The sequence below is a fragment of the Mesoplodon mirus genome (assembly GCF_964341445.2).
Source record: "Mesoplodon mirus genome assembly, chromosome: 18".
NCBI classification, from domain to species: Eukaryota; Metazoa; Chordata; class Mammalia; order Artiodactyla; family Ziphiidae; genus Mesoplodon; species Mesoplodon mirus.
This window is the reverse complement of record NC_138994.1, coordinates 40,531,715-40,548,934: the sequence shown is the minus strand read 5'-3', so window position 1 is coordinate 40,548,934 and position 17,220 is coordinate 40,531,715. Positions and strand designations below refer to the sequence as shown.

At 47.0% G+C, this 17,220-nt stretch overlaps 1 long non-coding RNA gene across 1 annotated transcript in view; it reads left to right on the top strand.

Moving 5' to 3' along the window:
* Positions 1-3,015: 3,015 nt before the first annotated feature.
* LOC309793086 overlaps positions 3,016-17,220 on the top strand; it is a 50,838-nt gene continuing 36,633 nt past the window's right edge. Inside the window, exons 1-2 of the long non-coding RNA XR_014291871.1 lie at positions 3,016-3,190; positions 15,726-15,814. This is a non-coding gene — a long non-coding RNA (uncharacterized lncRNA). The remainder of the gene's footprint in view (positions 3,191-15,725; positions 15,815-17,220) is intronic.

Genomic DNA, 17,220 nt, shown 5'->3' with positions numbered 1-17,220 from the left:
TTTTTTTTTTTTGCAGTATCTCATCACCCAGCACACCGTCCAGCCCCCAGTCGGTGCTCAGGAAGGCTTTGAATTATGATCATAATGCAGAGGGCATTACTGTGCTGTTGGGGAAAAATTAAAGAGTAAATGGAGACCCTCGGGTCCTTCAGAGGCATCACCACATCAGGTGACAATGACAGTTGGCAGACAACTCTAATTGCAAATCAAGTTTTAAAAAAGTTCTCAGGGGCCTCCCTGGTGGCGCAGTGGTTGAGAGTCCGCCTGCCGATGCAGGGGATACGGGTTCGTGCCCCGGTCTGGGAGGATCCCATATGCCGCGGAGCGGCTGGGCCCGTGAGCCATGGCCGCTGGGCCTGCGCATCCGGAGCCTGTGCTCCGCAACGGGGGAGGCCACAACAGTGAGAGGCCCGCATACCGCAAAAAGAAAAAAAAAAAAAAAAAAAAAAAAGTTCTCAGATTATCAGTCATCAGGAAGATGCAAATCAAAAACCACAATGAGATACCACTTGACACCCACTAGGATAGCTATAATTTAAAAGACAGATAATACACTACATTGTAAATCAACTATACTTGGATAAAATAAAATTTTTTAAAAGACAGATAATAATAAGTGTTGGTGAGGATATGGAGAAGTTGGAACCCTCATACACTGCTGGCTGATTATATGGTGCAGCCACTTTGGAAAACAGTCTGGTTGTTCCTCAAAAAAATTAAACATAGAGTTACCATATGACCCAGCAATTCCACTCCTAGGTAAGTACTCAAAAGAAATGGAAACTTAAGCCCACACGAACACCTGTACACAAATGTTCACAAGAGCATTATTTATAATAGCCAAGTGGAAACAACCCAAATGTCCATCAGCTGATGAATGGATAAATAAAATTCTCTCCATACAATAGAATATTATTCAGGCATAAAAAAGAATGGAATAATGATACACGCTACAACAGGGATGAACCTTGAAAAAATTAGGCTAAGTGAAAGATGCCAGTCACAAAGGATTTATATTGCATGATTTCATTTATGTGAAATGTTCAGAATAGGGGACTCTACAGAGACAGAAAGTAGATTAGTGGTTGCCTAGGGCAACAGGACTTAGGGGGTAATGGGGAGCTGAAAGTTACAGGGCTTCTTTTGGGGATGATGAAAAATGTTCTAAGTTTGTGATGATTGTAAATATGCCAAATACCATTGAATTGTACGCTTTAAATTAGAGAACTATACGTGAATTTTATCTTAAAAAAGAAAAGAAAGGTCCTCTGAGCAGAGAAGAATGCCTGTGTTTTTAGTCGGAAATGAATCAAGCAGAGAAACACAGCTTCCTCAATTCCAAGGCCACTGGACTCATGTTTCAAAAAGCTTCAACCAGTCCAGTCTCCATGCAAGGAAAATCTCCCCCAAGCAGTCTTTAGGCTCAATCTTTCCATGTGTTTCACTTCACACTTAGTAACTTTTTGTAAAGGCATGTTTTTTCACTTGAATTAATTTTCAGAGTCGATTTTAACAAAAACAAGTGAGAGGTTCAAAAAAGGTGCAGCATAGGACTTCCCTGGTGGTCCAGTGGTTAAGACTCCGTGCTTCCACTGCAGGGGGCATGGGTTCCATCCCTGGTCTGGAACTAAGATCCCGCATGCCGCGCAGCAAAAAATAGAGAAAGAAAGAAAAAAGTACAGCTGAGATATCCTTTGGAGAGGGGAACTAAGGGTGGAGGGTGGGAAGGCAACTTCCTTTTCCATATGCATCATTTGGACTATTTGAATTTTTTACCACTGCCTTTAGAAAAACAAATATGGCATCTCTTGCAGAGTTAAAACAAACAAGCAAACAAAAAAACCCAACTCAACTGTGCAAGAGATGTCTAAAGACTGTGCATAATTAATGTAAATTCTAAAGAGAGGTGGGAGAGAGGGGTCTAGAGTGGGAAGGAGGGAATTGCTCTGGCCTCGGAGGGAAGGGAGGGTGGGACTTGGTGGGGGGAAGTGGGGTGCACAAGCCAGAGCCTGCACCTTTGCTTCTCCCAAAACTTGGTCCAGAGCCTGGGCTGGGCCTGTTTACTGGCCAGATGCAGCCTCTCTGAGCAGCTTTGTGTCTGAGACTGACAGAGAAGAAATAGCAATAAGCCAGTTTAGGAGGCTGGACAGGCTTCCTGGAACAAGGGAGACAGGGACTGGAGTTGAGCAGAATCGTACTGGGAGAGGAAAATACTGGCTGAGGTGGCACCCTGGCACCCTCAGAGGGCCACGGAGGCCAAGGGTGCCTCCTGCAGGAGAACGGGACCAAAGTCCTGCTGCCGTGGGTGGGGCCCTCCTGGCCTGGGAGGCTTCTGGCTCTCAGGGAAAGCGAGATGCCCCTTCCCACACGGCCTCAGCGCCCCGGAGGCCACTGCTCAGCCAGGCCCAGATGTGGGGCCTCTCTCCCGGGACTCAGAATAGCCACAGCCAGGCCGAGGGCCAAATCCGGGGGCCCAGTCCCAAGCGCATAGCCTCTGGGGAATTTCCCCGACCTCGGGCTGGATCTGGGCCCGTTCTCAACAGCCCCCGCTATTGGCTAATGGATGTCTGATTTAACTACCGAAAAGACCGGGAGAGAAGGATATTCTGTCGTCTGGGAGACAAGAATAGAGAAAGGGGGTGTGGGGAGGCGGAGGCGAGATACAAACGGGGCAGAGAGAGGAAGTTCTGGTCCAAGGGACAGAGTCAAGCCCGATAAGAGGGGCACAGCCTGAGGCCAGATAGGCAGGCCAGAACCAGCGACAGCGACAGGAGAAAGACCAGACGCAGGGTGAGTCAGCCTGGACCAAGGAAGCATCAGATAGCCTGACCGAGACAAAGGACGAGCCGGGATGCGTCCGAGGTCGAGCCAAAGAACCCGCGGTCGAGCACCGAGGGGTGAATGCCAATCAGGAGACCAAGCGGGTGACGCAAAGGGCCCGCCTCCACGCCTCAGACTCCTCCCCTCCGCGCCTCAGCCACGCCTCCACCCACGACCCCTCCCCTCCGCGCCTCAGCCGCGCCCACACCCGCGACTCCTCCCCTCCGCGCCTCAGCGTCGCTCGCACACCCAGTTTCCCGAGGGAGCCCCTCCCTTCGCGTCCCCTCAGTTGCCCGCCCAGGTGAGGCCCCGCCCCTTTCCCCGACGCGCCGCGGGAGCCCGGTGACCGCGGTCCTGCTGGGCCTACCAGGTAAGGACGCGGTAGGAGCGCGGCAGAGCCTCCCCTCTGACGCCCCCCTCCCCTCCCCTGTCACAGCGCGGGAGTGCGGGCGTCCGGCCTGGGGCCCCCGCCTCCGACCAGGGAAGCGGGTGCGCGCCCACGGGGCGCACCCAGCGGGTAGGAAGGCACCTGCCTCGGGCTCTCTGGGCGCGGGCAAAGCTGGAGGCGCGCGCTCGAGCCAGCGCCTCGCAGACTTTCTCTTTTTTACGCCCCACCTCCACGCTGGGAGGGAGATCTGTGGGCGTCTCGATTTCAGAGAAGCGGAAACGGAGTCTAAGTCAGGTGAAGTTAACTGGCTCGCTCTCGATGACAGCTCAGTTCGCAGGTGATGGCGGTGGGATTGGAAGCAGGCGGTCCCGTCTCCCTTTGCGTTCCCATCTCTTTTTTTTTTAAAGTCAGGTTTATTGTAGTATAACTTACACCCTTTAAAACTTTAATGTGCTTTGTAATTTTTAAGAATTTACACCCCTTTAAAGCCAACAGGTCAGAGAATTTTGACAAAAATATACAAGCATGGGCTTCCCTGGTGGCGCAGTGGTTGAGAGTCCGCCTGCCGACGCAGGGGACACGGGTTCGTGCCCCGGTCCGGGAAGATCCCACATGCCGCGGAGCGGCTGGGCCTGTGAGCCATGGCCGCTAAGCCTGCGCGTCTGGAGCCTGTGCTCCGCAACGGGAGAGGCCCCAACAGGGAGAGGCCCGCCTACCGAAAAAAAAAAAAAAAAAAAAAAAAAAATATATATATATATATATATATATATGACACAAGCATATGACCACCACAGTGGTCAAGATACAGAACACTGTCGTCACCCCAAAATGTGCTCTGGTGCCCCTTTGCCCTCTCCTCCCCCACCGCCATGCTCTGGTAACCACTGATGATTTCTGTCCTCTACATCTGCGGTCTCCACAATGTCATGTGAGTGCAGTCACACAGGATGTGTCATCCCTGGCTTCCTTTAAGGTCCTACATGTCTTGCTTTTGCTGCAGTTCCCCTTGGCAGTGTCTGACCACCTCCCAGGCCCCTAGACTTTGAGGAAAGTTTGTTGTCCCTGCCTGGGGCTAGTGCAGTCCTGGAAAGGAAGGATGTTTTGAAGGTGCCTTGGACTACATAGCTTATAAACAGACATTTATTTCTCTTAGTTCTGGAAGCTGAGAGTTCAAATCAAGGCCCCAGCATGGTCACCTACCGGTGAGGGCCATTGTGGTAGCCAGGGCCTTCTCCCTGTGTCCTCACCGGATGCAAGGGCAGCATCCCTCTGGGTCTCCTTTGTAAGGGCACTAATGTCATTCATGAGGGCTCCATCCTCCTGTACTAAGCACTTCCCAAAGCCCTACCTCCTAATACTGTCATCCTGTGCAATAGGATTTCAACCTGTGGGTTTTGGGGGCACACAGACTTTCAGACCACAGCAGAGGGAAGGACAAGTTGACTCAAGAACCAGGGACAGGAGTGCAGAACAAGGGTTTAGGACGTTTCAGAAATGCCACTCACATTTAGACTTTATCATGTAGGTCGTGGAGAGTGAGTTAGAGTTGAATGTTAGACCCTCCCTCAGAGCCCCAGGGTGCCCCAGGGGGCTGCCTCAATGTTAAAAACCCATCTCAGAAGAGAAAGATTGTTGGCCAGAAAGGCTGAGTGTCCAGGCCAGCACAGCCTGAAAGCAGCACTTTGGTCCAGAGTTGGAGCAAGAACAGGAAAGCTTATGCATCAGAGTCTCCTTTGTTTCTCTGCGTGGTCTCCTTTGGTCCCAGTTCCACTTTTTCTGTTTGTTTTGCGGGGATCTCTGCCTTTCATGGAAGAGGTTTTCCTCGAATGTCTGGCACCAAAAAGCCAGCTGTGTGGATGGGGCTTCACTGAGCATCCTCCATGGGTGATGTCACAGTTCCCACAGTTTAGCAGACAGGTGTCCACTTCATTCCCCCTGGTCAGCAGGGTCTCCTCTGTGCTTGGCTTCCCAGGGCACTAGGTCTCAGCTTCTCTACTGAGTTACGAGTGGCCATCCACCGTCCATGGCGCAAACACTGATGGCCGTGCCTCTGCCTGGTGTCCCCTCCCACTCTCTTTGTCCCTGTGGATTTACTTTTTTTTTGTTGTTTTAATCTTCTATGATCACTTTAGAGGGGCTTGGGGAGGAAGCCATTTTTAAACCATGGTTGTGATGTTTTATTTCTTTTTTCAAGACAATCTGAAGTCATCCCCACCCCCTCTGCCCACAGAAGGTGAAGAAGTTGAAGTTGGGACAATGTGCAGACCACCCTTTGGAGGTGTTTCATTATACAGGGAAGCAGGGAGGTGGCACAGTAACTAAGGAGACGTGAGGTCAAGGTGGGGGGGGATTGTTTGTTTAAAGATCAACTGTCCATGAAATGACAGATTCTGTTTGTATGCTGATGCATGTCCAGTGGTCAGTGCAGGGGGGAGGGTACCTGCAAGAACAGGGACCTCGAGAAGGTGAGAGGATGGCCCAAGTGGAGGCTTTCATCTCTGTTCATGGAGCGAGAAAATGAGTCAGGTGGTCCAAATGTGGACAGGTTTCAGGCCAAGGGTGGGAAAGTCTGATGGCCGGTGTTTTCTCAAAGAAACGTGAGGTCAAGGTCACCATCTGGGAGTAAGGGTGTGGGAAGGTTGAAGAAATAGAGCTTATCACCTCTTAGAGAAATGGAGGAGAACTGCAGGGCAGTGTTCAAACCCCTTCGAGTTTTGTCGTCATGAATTTAAAATGAAGCCAGTCAGCTGAGGTGTGTTATACCCTCCCCCGAAGGCAGGTGCAGGACTCTTCCAGGCTTTAGATTTTGCTAGGTGACTAGGGAAGAGGAAGAGTTGTGTTTCCAAGGGAGGGTATATGCAGGGATCAGACTCTCTCCTCCCTCCCCCACCCCAGCAGCTCCCAGGGCCCTGGGTACCCCAAGGCTAAAGGGGTTCCCAGCCTCTCTAGTAAATAAGCCAGGTACCACATGACAGCTGGTGCAGAGATCTGCCCGAGCCTGAGAAACTCAGGGAGAATGTCAGAGAAGGAAAAAGAGGGAAGGGGCTTTCCAGAGGCTGAAGTAGGGGGCATTAATTAACCTCCAACCCAGAGAGCTGACCCTGCCCAGTAAAGGGCTCATGCCAGGGGCTGGGGCTCTGAATTCACTTCTGTACCTCAAACCTGCAGAAGTGCCAAGGCTCTACCCAGCTCTGAACTCACGTGTGCAAAAGTTATTTCAATTCTGACTTCAGTGGTTGGTTTTATGAAAGTATTTCCTCTTTTTCTTTGCTCTTAGCTATATATATTTTCCTTTTTTCTTTTTTGGCTGCGCCGTGTGGCTCACAGGATCTCAGTTCTAATTAGAGTTTTTGTCTTTTTTGGATATATGCCCAGGAGTGGGATTGCTGAATCAAATGGTAACTCTATTTTCAGTTTTTTAAGGAACCTCCATCCTGTTCTCCATACCCTCTCCAGCATTTTTATCTGTAGACTTTTTGATGATGGCCCTTCTGACCGGTGTGAGGTGATACCTCATGGTAGTTTTGATTTGCATTTCTCTAATAATTAGTGATTTTTTTTTTAAGGCTGTGTTGGCTCTTCGTTGCTGCACGCAGGCTTTCTCTAGTTGCGGCGAGCGGGGGCTACTCTTCGTTGCGGTGCATGGGGTTCTCATTGCAGTGGCTTCTCTTTGTTGCGGAGCACGGGCTCTAGGTGAATGGGCTTCAGTAGTTGTGGCTCGTGGGCTCAGTAGTTGTGGCTCTCAGGCTCTAGAGCGCAGGCTCAGTAGTTGTGGCACGTGGGCTCAGTAGTTGTGGCTCACAGGCTCTAGAGTGCAGGCTCAGTAGTTGTGGCGCACGGGCTTAGTTGTTCCGCCGCATGTGGGATCTTCCCAGACCAGGACTTGAACCTGTGTTTCCTGCACTGGCAGGTGGATTCTTAACCACTGCGCCACCAGGAAGTCCCAATTAGCGATGTTATTAGTTAGCACATCTCTTCATGTGCTTCTTGGGCACCTGTATGTATTCTGTGGAGAAATGTCTATTTAGGTCTTCTACCGATTTTCTGATTTTTATTGAGCTATATGAGCTGTTTGTATATTTTGGAAGTTAAACTCTTGTCGGTTGCATCATTTGCAGATATTTTCTCCCCTCCCATAGGTTGTCATTTCATTTTGTTGATGGTTTTCTTTGCTGTGCAAAAGCGTATACATTTGATTAGGTCCCATTTGTTTATTTGTGCTTTTATTTATTTTACCTTTCCTCCCCTCCATTTTTATCTCCTTCTTCCAGGACTCCTATTTTCTAAACGTTACCACTTCTACTTTTATCCTCCATATCTCTTAGCTTCTGTTTTATATTTTCTGTTCCTTTGTTCTTTCTTTTTTCCTTTTGGGGAATTTCTGTTCTTCCAGTTCACTAATTCATTCTTCAGCTGTCTAATTCATCCATTCAAGAGAATGTTTAAATATTATTTTTTAGTCCAACTATTACATATTCAACCTAGTCTCTCTTATTGGTTCTTTTTGATGTTTTTGTTTTCTTGTTTTGTAGTTCCAATAGCTTCCTTATATCTTTTAACATGTTTATTAATCTAATTTAAAATTCTTATTCTGAAGATAATGCAGCGTGTAGCTTTTCTCTTGAAAGTGGTAATGTCCTTAACCTGTGGAGTCTGGCCTGTCTCCAAGCAGATAGTGTCAGAATTTAGTTAAATTGTAGGACACCCAGCTGGTGTTGCTGAATTGGTTGGTGTCGGGGGAAAAAAACAACCTCACATTTGATGACCAGAAGTATCAGAAGTGCCGTATTGAGAGCAGAGGAGGTTGCCATACTATATCCTCTGGGTATATTCTGTTCTATCCACAGGCCCCAACGAGCTCAGCGCATGGGGAGTAGATAAACCCCAGAGGGAGGCTCCAGAAAAACACAGCCAGCCACCCCTCGACCCACAGAACAACCCCTCCAGGCCTGTTTCCACACTGTGCTCTCCAGAGGGAATCAGCATTAGGACTCACCCCTACAATGTCATCCGTTAGGCCTGGTTGTTTGCAGGGGGGATGAGTAGGCAATTGCCGAAATCAGTCAGTCCCAGCCTGTTTTTCTCAGCGTCTCCCAAACGCAGGAGGTCTGGGCCGCCCTGATTTGGCTCCAGAGGCCTGGAGCGGAGATGAGAGTCACTGGATGGGTGGCAGCAGGTACTGCGTGTTCCAGCGCAATGGTGGGGGAGAGGCAGGAGCAGACCCACTCCTCCATTTCATCGTCCCGGTTCAGAACAGCACGTCCTGCCCCACCCAGCACCCCAGGAGACTTTCACACCCTCTGCTCTCTTGAGGAGCAGCCCTCAGGGTGCCTGACCCTGACCTAGCTTGGTATTTATCATCCCTGGTAAATGGGGATGTTACAGGCCTGTTCCACTTGATGACTGAGCATGTTTGTCTGGGTGGCCTCAGCACTTTGCACAGGGTAAGAAGAACCATTTTTTTTTTCCTTTTTTAATTGAAGTATAGTTGATTTACAATGTTGTGCTAATGTTTGCTGTACAACGAAGTGACTCAGTTATACACATCTAGACATTATTTTAAATATTCTTTTCCATTCTGGTTTATCCCAGGAAATTAGACAGAGTTCCCTGTGCTATACAGTAGGACCTTGTTGTTTATCCATTCTAAATGTAATAGTTTGCATCTACTAACCCCAAACTCCCAGTCCGTCCCTCTCCCTCCCCTCCCAGAAGGGCTAATTTTATTTCCACACACGTGAGGCTTTGGAGTAAGGCTCAGAGCTCGTATCCCCAGGAGACGTTTAGGCCTGGATTTACACAGAGCTGTTCGGCCCCATCTGTCCAGATGGAAGTGGTGATATTTGCTGATTTCTGGGTGAGACCAAACCATGCCCCACAGAAAGTTTGTGTCTCCACCTTCTGCCCCTTACGTTCTGTGTTCCTGGGTCACCTCAGAGAGCCTGCACAGATGGTGTATTTACTTTGGGGTATGTCTTTAGGCATGGGCCTCGTATTTCACTATAAATTTCCATGTGAGAAGACCCATTTCATGCCCCACTCACCGGAACCCCGTGGCCAGAGCTTGGAGCCGTGCTGTGCTGCTCTGGCCTGAAATACAGGTGGGGACAGCAAAGCTGGAAGTGAGATGAGTGAATTATTTTAGGTGGGTGACGTGAGTCTGCAGGGGAGCAGCCTCTTAGAGGAAACCATCGGCACTTAACTGGGACTGAGAGGTCTCCACCTGCCTTCTTGTGGTTTTACAGAAAACAGGAGAGGAGGTCGCAGAGGTTTCAGCGTCGGGAGGTGGAGGCGGGGCAGGTGCTGGAGGAGCAGAGGATGCGATGTGCAGACTCCTGCAAACCCCGCTGCATGCCTTCATCCTCTGCCTTCTCGCCTCTGGAGGTCTCTGTTTGTCTCAGCTCCCTGCTCATGCCCTTGGGTGGCTCGGGGCCTTGGTCCCTCCCGAGGTCCTGGCTGGTGTGGGAACAGGAGCCTCCAGGAAAAGCTTGGGGAGGAGTAGGATCATCTAAAAGGCCGTCAGAGCATCTGAATTGAAGTATTGGCTGCAAAAAGAGAGCACGCCGCTTGAGCTTCTAAAGGTGATTACGCTCAGGCCTGATGCTCAGAAAAACAGCTTTCACAGGAGTGGGAGGGGTTGGGATGCCGATTCTCAGAAGCCAGGGCAAAGCAGGAGGTGTTGGGGCTTCCAGCTAACCCACATGTAGCAGGGTGGGAAGGCTGAGGATTATGGAAGGGGAGAGCATTCTCCCTGGGGAGTAAGGCCTTCTTTGGGTAAGCCCCAAAGGCCCTTTTCTCTCCCAAATGCTGAAGCATCCCCTTTGCTGGATGCAATGGTCAGTATTTTCCACTCTGACTCAGGGCGAGCAGAGCAGTTCTGAAAACTAGAAGTCTGAAGAAAGGCAAGCTGAGCAGAGCCAGGCCTCCCTCTGGCCTTCTCCCACTCCCGAGCCTGCTGCGCGGATGGATGTGAACTTGCTGCTGCTTCGTGCAGCAGCCTGAGTTCTGGGGCCAGGTGGCCCTGCTGGCCCAGCCCCTCCACTCCTTCAGCGTGTGGTCCATGCCTCTCAAACACTGGACTGGAGGGATGGAGGGAAGGCCCCCAGTTTTCAGGACGGCTCCCTCACTTCTTTGGCCCAGAAATCATAATGAAAAAGATTGGCAGATTCCTTTTGAAATCCAAAACTTCGGTTTTTACAAAGACACCATAAACAAAAAGTGAAATAACCCTATTAATAACACTATTAATCACAGTTATAACAGAAAAATGATTACTTTTTAGAATGTGTAAGGCGGTCCTACAAATTAATAATAAGAATGGGCAAAGATGTGAACAGGTAATTTGCAGTACAAATTAATGTCAAAAAATGCAAAAAGTGTTTAATCTCACAAGTTTAATCAGGGACATGCCAATTAAAACAGTGTCATTTTTGCCCTTCAAATTATCCAAAATTAAAGTGATTATTAATATATATTGGATATGGTCACCTTATCTTTGATAAAGGAGACAAGAATATACAATGGAGAAAAGACAGCCACTTCAATAAGTGGTGCTGGGAAAACTGGACAGCTACATGTAAAAGAATGAAATTAGAACATTCCCTAACACCATACACAAAAATAAACTCAAAATGGGTTAAAGGGCTTCCCTGGTGGCGCAGTGGTTGAGAGTCCACCTGCCGATGCAGGGGACACGGGTTCGTGTCCCGGTCCGGGAAGATCCCAAATGCCGCGGAGCGGCTGGGCCCGTGAGCCATGGCCGCTGAGCCTGCGCGTCCGGAGCCTGTGCTCCACAACGGGAGAGGCCACAACCGTGAGAGGCCCGTGTACCGCAAAAAAAAAAATGGATTAAAGACCTAAATGTAAGGCCAGACACTATAAAACTCTTAGAGGAAAACATAAACAGAACACTCTATGACATCACTCACAGCAAGATCCTTTTTGACCCACCTCCTAGAGAAATGGAAATAAAAACAAAAATAAACAAATGGGACCAAATGAAACTTAAGAGGTTTTGCACAGCAAAGCAAAATATAAAAAAGACAAAAAGACAACCCTCAGAATAGGAGAAAATATTTGCCAATGAAGCAACTGACAGAGGATTAATCTCCAAACTTTACAAGCAGCTCATGCAGCTCAATATCAAAAAAAACCCCAATCCATAAATGGGCAGAAGACCTAAATAGACATTTCTCCAAAGAAGACATACAGATTGCCAACAGAGGCATGAAAGAATGCTCAACGTCACTAATCATTAGAGAAATGCAAATCAAAACTACAATGAGGTATCACCTCACAGGTGAGAATGACCATCATCAAAAAAATCTACAAACAATAAATGCTGCAGAGGTGTGGAGAAAAGGGAACCCTCTTGCACTGTTGGTGGGAATGTAAATTGATACAGCCACTATGGAAAACAGTATGGAGGTTCCTTTAAAAACTAAAAATAGAACTACCATACGACCCAGCAATCCCACTACCGGGCATATACCTTGAGAAAACCATAATTCAGAAAGAGTCATGTTCCACAATGTGCATTGCAGCTCTGTTTACAATAGCCAGGACATGGAAGCAACCTAAGTGTCCATTGACAGATGAATGGATAAAGAAGATGTTGCACATCTTCAATATACAATGGAATATTAGCCATAAAAAGAAACGAAATTGGGCTTCCCTGGTGGCGCAGTGGTTCAGAGTCCGCCTGCTGATACAGGGGACACGGGTTTGTGCACCGGTCCGGGAAGATCCCACATGCCGCGGAGCGGCTGGGCCCGTGAGCCATGGCCGCTGAGCCTGCGCGTCCGGAGACTGTGCTCTGCAGCGGGAGAGGCCACAACAGTGAGAGGCCCGCGTACCGGGGAAAAAAAAAAAAAAAAAAAAAAAGAAACGAAATTGAGTTACTTGTAGTGAGGTGGATGGACCTAGATTCTGTCGTACAGAGTGAAGTAAGTCAGAAAAAGAAATACAAATACTGTATACTAACACGTATATGTGGAATCGAAACAAAAGTTTAAAAATGGTTGTGAAGAACCTAGGGGCAGGAGAGGAATAAAGACGCAGATGTAGAGAATGGACTTGAGGACACGGAAAGGGCAAAGGGTAACCTGGGACGAAGTGAGAGAGTGGCATGGACTTATATATATTACCAAATGTAAAATAGATAGCTAGTAGGAAACAGCCACATAGCACAGGGAGATCAGCTCCGTGCTTTGTGACCACCTGGACAGGTGGGATAGGGAGGGTGGGAGGGAGACGCAAGAGGGAGGGGATATGGGGATATCTGTATATGTATAGCTGATTCACTTTGTTGTACAGCAGAAGCTAACGCACCATTGTAAAGCAATTACACTCCAATAAAGATGTTAAAAAAAAAATATATATATATATATAGGGGATTCCCTGGTGGTCCAGTGGTTAGGACTCCATGCTTCCACTGCAGGAGGCACAGGTTTGATCCCTGGTCTGGGAACTAAGATCCTGCAAGTCAGGCAGTGCAGTCCCCAAAATATATGTATATGGGGGTCTGGAGAACTAGGTACTCTTATGCAATATTGGTGGGAATTCATATTGGTATAGTTTTCTTTTTTATTGTGTTAAAAAATACATAACAAAATTTACCATTTTAACCCTTTTTAAATATAAGATTCAGTGGCATTAAGTACATTCACATTGTTATGCGACCATCACCATTATCATCTCCAGAGCTTTTTCATCATCCCAAACTGAAACTCTACACCCATTAAGCACTAACTCCCCATCCCCTTTCCTCAGTCCCTGACAGCCGCCATTCTGCTTTCTGTCTCTATGAATTTGATTACTCTAAGGACCTCATATAGGTGGAATCGTAGAGTACTTGTCCTTTTTGTCTGGTTTATTTCACCAAGATTCATCCACATCGCATGTGTCAGAATTTCCATCCTTTTCAAGGCTGAATAATATTTCGTTGCATGTAGTACCATCTTTTTTTTTTTTATAAAGCATTTTATTTTTTAAATTTTATTTATTTATTTATTTATTTATTTATTTTTGGCTGTGTTGGGTCTTTGTTTCTGTGTGAGGGCTTTCTCTAGTTGCGTTGAGCAGGGGCCACTCTTCATCGCGGTACGCGGGCCTCTCACTGTCGCGGCCTCTCTTGTTGCGGAGCACAGACTCCAGACGCGCAGGCTCAGGAGTTGTGGCTCACGGGCCTAGTTGCTCCGTGGCATGTGGGATCTTCCCAGACCAGGGCTCGAACCCGTGTCCCCTGCATTAGCAGGCAGATTCTCAACCATTGCGCCACCAGGGAAGCCCTGTACCATCTTTTTGAAGGGCAACTTTGTAGTAATCACAGATTTAAGTGCCATATTCTTTGATACCATTCCACTTCTAGCTATATCCTGAAGAAATATTTGCACGTCTGAGATGAGACGTTCTCAAGGATATTCACTGGAGCATTGTTTTATTTATTTGTTTATTATTTTTTTGGCCACCCACCGCATAGCTTGTGGGATCTTAGTTCCTGACCAGGGATTGAACCCGTGCCCCCTTCAGTGGAAGCCCGGAGTCCTAACCACTGGACCGCCAGGGAAGTCCCTGCAGGGTTGTTTTAATAGCGAAAAAACCCCACAGATATCCATCAGTAAAGAGATAGGTAAAATATGGTCTATCTGTACTGTGAAATATATTGTAGCAATTCAGAAAGAAGCAGGGAGATCTATATGTGCTGGCTTCAAGCTACATGAGTATGTTCTGTACAGTTCCTTTTATGTATAATTTTTAAAGTATGTTTTTATATAATACATACATATGTAAACACATTAGAACAACCTGGTGGTAAATACACCAAACCTTTACCAAGTGACACAGAGAAAGATAAGTGTGGTGAGGGATTCCGAGGAGGGACACTGAAAAAGGACTTTCAAGTTTTATTCTATACACACACACACACACGCGCGCGCGCGCATGTATCCATTGATTGAGTCTTGACAACTGGATCACACTCACTGTTATTTAAGTAAAAAATACTGAGAAAATAGGAAATATGCTAAATTGAGTATATTTGGATTGTAGGTTTAATGGGTGCTTTCTTTTTCTGTATTTCTCAAGTTAATTACATTGAGTATGTATTATGTTCATAATTAGGAAAGCAATAAAATTATTTTTTAATAGCGCTTTTTTAAACCATTTTAAAAATTGAAGTATAGTTAATTTACAATGTGTTAACTTCAGGTGTACAGCAAAATTATTCAGAATATATATGTTCTTTTTCAGATGCTTTTTCATTATAGGCTATTATAAGACATAGAATATAGTTCCCTGTGCTATACAGTAGGTCCTTGTTTTTTTTTGTTTTTTGTGGTTTTTTTGGCCACACCGCCATGTGGGGTCTTTGTTCCCTGACCAGGGATCGAACGTTTGCCCCCTGCAGTGGAAGCGTGGAGTCCTAACCAGTGGACTGCCAGTGAATTCCCGGGTCCTTGTTTAGCAATAAAATTATTTTAAGGAAAACATGGTGTACCTACTATGAATTATTATGCAGACATTAGCAGACATTAGCAAGATTGAAGTAAATGTATACACTGGGACATGTATACACAAATGTGTCTGTAGTGGCATAGAAATCCAGAAGGATACCTACAACGTGTATCCTTACAGTGTCCTTATGAACCAATAGGTAATGTTCCCATCACCCCTGATATAATTAATTCCACTCTTCTTCTTGCTAAGTTCCTGCTATACAGGCCATCATATTGATCTTGGATTTAAGCTTTCTTCTGCCGTAGGACCTTTGCACATGATGTTCCCTTTGCCTGGAACACCCTTCCCCCAGATATCATGAGGCAAGTCCCTCTTTTCCTCCAGACCTTTGCTCAAATGTCATATTATCTGTGGGGCTTTCTTTCCCTGATCACCCAATGCCCTTTATTCTGCTTTATTATTTTTTTTTACTATAGCACTTTCCATTATCTAAAATATGATGTATTTACCTATTTGTCTGTCTCCTCTCCTCTTTAAAGTAAGTTCTGTGAGGGCATACTTGGTCAGTTTTGTTCATTGCTATATTTCCAATGCTGGAAACACAGTAGACGATAAATATTTGTTCAATGAATAAATGGATGGAAAAACAGTCTCTATCAATGGTTTGCTTGGGGGAGCGTGAGAGAGGTAAGAGGGGATTTTTCACTTTTTACTAGATACTCCTATATATCATTGGATACTTTTTTGTGTGTGTGTGTGGTATGCGGGCCTCTCACTGTTGTGGCCTCTGCCGTTGCGGAGCACAGGCTCCGGATGTGCAGGCCCAGCGGCCATGGCTCATGGGCCCAGCCACTCCACGGCATGTGGGATCTTCCCGAACCGGGGCACGAACCCGTGTCCCCTGCATCGGCAGGTGGACTCTCAACCACTGCGCCACCAGGGAAGCCCTCATTGGATGTATTTTATCAAGAGCTTGTATCACTTTTGTATTTTAAAAAAATCAGGTAATTTTTTTAAAAATCACATGTCCAAAATTTACTACTGTTTTGTCTGTTAACAGCTGATGAAGACAAGCCATAGCAGGTACCAGCTGACTAAGAACAACTTACAGAAGAAACATTTAACCTGAAAAGTCTTATCCATTACCCTGTGAGTTGGAAAAATGTTTTCCTTTATATTGTTCTCTTTTGTATTTGTGTTGCTCTATTTTTAAATTATTTATTTATTTATTTATTATTTGTTTTTGGCTGTGTTGGGTCTTTGTTGCTGCGTGTGGGCTTTCTCTAGTTGCGGCAAGTGGGGGCTACTCTTCGTTGTGGTGCGAGGGCTTCTCATTGCAGTGGCTTCTCTTGTTGCGGAGCATGGGCTCTAGGAGCGCAGGCTTCAGTAGTTGTGGCGCGTGGGCTAGTAGTTGTGACTCGCGGGCTCCAGAGTGCAGGCTCAGTAGTTGTGGCGCACAGGCTTAGAGAGCTCCGCGGCATGTGGGATCTTCCCGGACCAGGGCTCGAACCCGTGTCCCCTGCATTGGCAGGCGGATTCTTAACCACTGCGCCACCAGGGAAGCCCCTGTGTTGCTCTATTTTAGTAGTAGAATATCCAGACCCAGTTTGTGACACTCCCTGAGGCCAGCAATGTTTCTGCCCTGCAGAGGCCAGGAAACCAAGCAAAATCAGCAGTGCTGGGTAGGGAGATGGGAGGGGTCATGGTTCTAACAAGGTTTCTCAAAGTGTGAGGGATGTTACCTGATTGAAAAGTTAAGTGGAAAAAAAAAAAGTGAAATTGGAACACACTGGGTTGAACCACATTAAACCGGTTCCTTTAAGGCAGAACTTCTTGGAGTCTTCAAGATGGTCTCCAAGGGGGATGTAACAGACAACTTCCTGAGCTCCTGTGACCACAGCATCCTTTCAGAGTGGTTGTAATGTTTGGAGGACAGAGAATCAGAGAAACAGAGAATGTTTCCCTGATATCAGGGAAACACTGATATCAGGAACTTGTGACGGTAAACGTGTTCCTTAAGAGGAGTGCTGGTGTTAACATGGTCAGAGGAGTAGGTGCTAGAGTAAATTATAGGCGTTGACAGACCTACTAGCTGGAGAGTGACACTCAGCTTCTGATGGTCACGAAAAAGAGGGGGAGATAAGGATGGTGATGGGATCAAGAAAGTATGAAAAAAGGAAAATCTCAAAACTTATTTCCCAGTTAGTATCGTTGCACTAAGTGAAAGATCCTTTCCCAGAAATCAACATTTATCTAAAGCTTCCATTTGGAGTTTGCTGGGCCTGACTGAAAGAGAGCCATGACTTGCCCCTGCGGATTATTTGAGGAATGAGCAGAGTGTATCTAAAATGAAGCTTGTGATGGACTTCCCTGGTGGCGCAGTGGTTAAGAATCCACCTGCCAATGCAGGGGACACCAGTTCGAGCCCTGGTCTGGGAAGATCCCACATGCTGCAGAGTAACTAAGCCCACAACTACTGAAGCCCGTGCGCCTAGAGCCTGTGCTCCACAACAAGAGAAGCCACCGCAATGAGAAGCCCGCGCACCGCAATGAAG